Source organism: Cryptomeria japonica, unplaced genomic scaffold, assembly GCF_030272615.1.
Source record: "Cryptomeria japonica unplaced genomic scaffold, Sugi_1.0 HiC_scaffold_385, whole genome shotgun sequence".
In the NCBI taxonomy this organism is placed as follows: domain Eukaryota; kingdom Viridiplantae; phylum Streptophyta; class Pinopsida; order Cupressales; family Cupressaceae; genus Cryptomeria; species Cryptomeria japonica.
The window spans coordinates 64,639-67,836 of NW_026729206.1; the positions used below are offsets into that span (position 1 = coordinate 64,639).

Sequence of the window (3,198 nt, forward strand, 5' to 3'; positions counted from 1 at the left end):
GTGTCGGGGTGGGTGCCAAGGATCCAAGGTGGGTGCCAAGGAACCAAGGTGGGTGTCTGGGTGGGTGCCGAGGTGGGAGCCAGGGTGGGTCCCAAGGTGAGTGCAAAGGTGGGTGCCAGGGTCAAGGTGAGTGCCAATGTGGGTTCCAAGGTGCCAGGGTCAGGGTGAGTGCCAATGTGGGTTCAAAGGTGCTAAGTTGGGTGCGAGGTTGGGTGCGAGGGTGGGTGGGTGCCAAGGTGTGCTAGGTGGAAGCCCGGGTGGGTCGGCATCCCATGGGTGTCGAGTTGGGTGCCTGATGGGTGCTTCTTGTCAAGTTTTAGTCGTCGGGACTCATTTCGAGCCTTAGAGGTCGTTTCTTGTCCGGTTGCCCTGTCTTCGACCTGGGAACCCAATTTTGGTCCTCGGGTCCCATTTTTTTTTGTCTCGCATCCCACTTTTGGCCTGTGGCCTTTTCGGGGTCGATTCTCGTTTTGGGCATCAGAGCATGTTTCTTCTCCTAAAACCCAATATTTGTTTATTAAGTCTCGGAACACATTTTTGTTCTCGTGGACCCATCATGGGTCTTGGAACGCATTTGTGGTCCTTGGGTCCCATTTTGCATCCCGAAACTTGTGTTTTGGTGCTTGATCCCTATTTTGGGTGCCCACCTTGCACCAAGTGCGCACCCGGGGCAAACCGAGCGCCTTGGTGCACCGGGGCAAGATCGAGCGTGCACCCGAGGCGCCCCGAACATGCACCAAGGTGCACTCGGCCCACATGTGAGCGCAGGTCGTTGCGCCCGAGGTGGTGTGTGGGCACCGCGTTGCAGACGGGACACTGCACGCACACGACGCCCCCTCCAGGTGCACGCACGTAGGCCGGGCCGGGTGCACACCCGACGCCCTAGCAAGGTGCGCGCACCCGGGCAGGGCTCACACTTGGCGAACGGGGCGCACTTCGCGAGGGAGGGTGTGCACCTCGACGGGGGTGGGTGGCCGGGGTGGATTCGCACGTGGGTCGCGGTTTGCTAAGTACACACTGCGACAAGCTCATAACGGGTGCGATCATACCAGCATTAGTGCACCGGATCCCATCAGAACTCCGCAGTTAAGCGCGCTCGGGCCGGAGTAGTACTGGGATGGGTGACCTCCCGGGAAGTCCCGGTGTTGCACCCTTTTTTAGTTTTTCGCCGGGCGTCGCAATGCTATTTGAATAAACCTTTTGCCCGTTTGCGTTCTCGTCGGGGCCGGGCCGGGCCGGGGTGCGCTGCCCGCACTACCGCGCGCGCGGGGGCGACACCGAGCGCGCACCCGAGGCGCCCCGAGCACACAGGCCACGGTGCAACCCGGGCGTTGTGCGCGCACCCCGGTGCGCCCGAGGTGCTGCGCGCGCACCCAGGTGAAATCGGTGTGCACCTCGGCCAGTGCGCGCTCGGTCGAGTCGCGCACGTTGGCCAAGGTGCACGGTGATGTTTCTTACTCTAAGGTTCCGCACCAGACGCCCGGGACAGGTGAGCGAAGCTGGGCGGGGCCGGGTGCGCGGCCGGGGCAGGTGCACGCAGCTGGAGAGAGCTTTGGAGCACACTTCGGAGCGCACCAATGATGCGCTCCATTCAAAAGTTTCCTGAAAAGGCAAAAAAAGTTGAGATTATAGAATTTCCCACTTGAGAGATTGTAAAAAAAAAAAATTTAAAATGAAGGAAACGCGGGTGCCAAGGTGTGCGCAGCCCAGCCAAGGTGTGCGCACCAAGGCGCCCACCCTGGCGAAGGTGCACGCAAGGTGCGCACCCGAGGCAAACCGGACAATTAACCCAACTTTCGACTTCGCGCGCACCTTGGAGCGCACTTCGGAGCGCTCCTTGGTGCGCACCAATCTTGGGCACCTCGGAGTGCACCATGGCGCCCACCAAGGTGCGCACCCGGGGCAAACCGAGCTCCGACTTCGTGCGCACCTTGGAGCGCACGAAAGGTGCGCACCATGGCGCCCACCAAGGTGCGCAGCCCAGCCAAGGCGTGCGCATCAAGGTGCGCACCCTGGCGAAGGTGCGCACCCGGGGCAAACCGAGCTCCGACTTCGTGCGCACCTTGGAGCGCACAAAAGGTGCGCAACCCAGCCAAGGTGTGCGCACCCCGGTCAAACCGAGCTCCGAATCGTGCGCACCAGAGGTGCACGCCATCGTGCGCACCTTGGAGCACACTTCGGAGCCCTCCTTGGTGCGCGCCGATGTTGCGCACCTCGGAGCGCACCCGGGGAAAACAATGCAATTAACCCGACTTTCGACTTCGTGGGCACCTCGGAGCGCTCTCGGGTTCGCACCTCGGAGCACACCGAGGTGCGCACCTTTGATGCGCTGCCTTCACCAATTTCCAGAAAAGGCAAGAAAACATTGAGAAGGTGTGCGCACCGAGGTGCCCACCCTGGCGAAGGTGCACGCGAGGTGCGCACCCGGGGCAAACCGGGCTCCGACTTCGTGCACGCCGCACCTTGGAGCACACTTCGGAGCGCTCCTTGGTGCGCACCAGGGCGCGCAACCCAGCCGAGGTGCCCACCCCGGCGAAGGTGCACGCGAGGTGCGCACCCGGGGCAAACCGGGCTCCGACTTCGTGCACGCCATGGTGCCCACCGCGGCGAAGGTGCACGCGAGGTGCGCACCCGGGGCAAACCGGGCTCCGACTTCGTGCACGCCGCACCTTGGAGCACACTTCGGAGCGCTCCTTGGTGCGCACCATGGTGCCCACCAGGGCGCGCAACCCCGCCGAAGGTGCACGCGAGGTGCGCACCCGGGGCAAACCGGGCTCCGACTTCGTGCACGCCGCACCTTGGAGCACACTTCGGAGCGCTCCTTGGTGCGCACCATGGTGCCCACCAGGGCGCGCAACCCCGCCGAAGGTGCACGCGAGGTGCGCACCCGGGGCAAACCGGGCTCCGACTTCGTGCACGCCATGGTGCGCACCGCGGCGAAGGTGCGCACCCGGGGCAAACCGGGCTCCGACTTCGTGCACGCCGCACCTTGGAGCACACTTCGGAGCGCTCCTTGGTGCGCACCAGGGCGCGCAACCCAGCCGAGGTGCCCACCCCGGCGAAGGTGCACGCGAGGTGCGTACCCGGGGCAAACCGGGCTCCGACTTCGTGCACGCCGCACCTTGGAGCACACTTCGGAGCGCTCCTTGGTGCGCACCATGGTGCCCACCAGGCCGCGCAACCCAGCCAAGGTGTGCG

The 3,198-nt window shown here is 64.1% G+C and overlaps 1 non-coding gene across 1 annotated transcript; it reads left to right on the top strand.

Annotated features, from left to right (window-relative positions):
* The first annotated feature begins 1,035 nt into the window (after positions 1 to 1,035).
* LOC131871258 (5S ribosomal RNA) lies at positions 1,036 to 1,154 on the top strand. The gene has a single exon (XR_009369519.1). It is a non-coding gene; the product is annotated as a 5S ribosomal RNA (ribosomal RNA).
* The last annotated feature ends 2,044 nt before the right edge of the window (positions 1,155 to 3,198 follow it).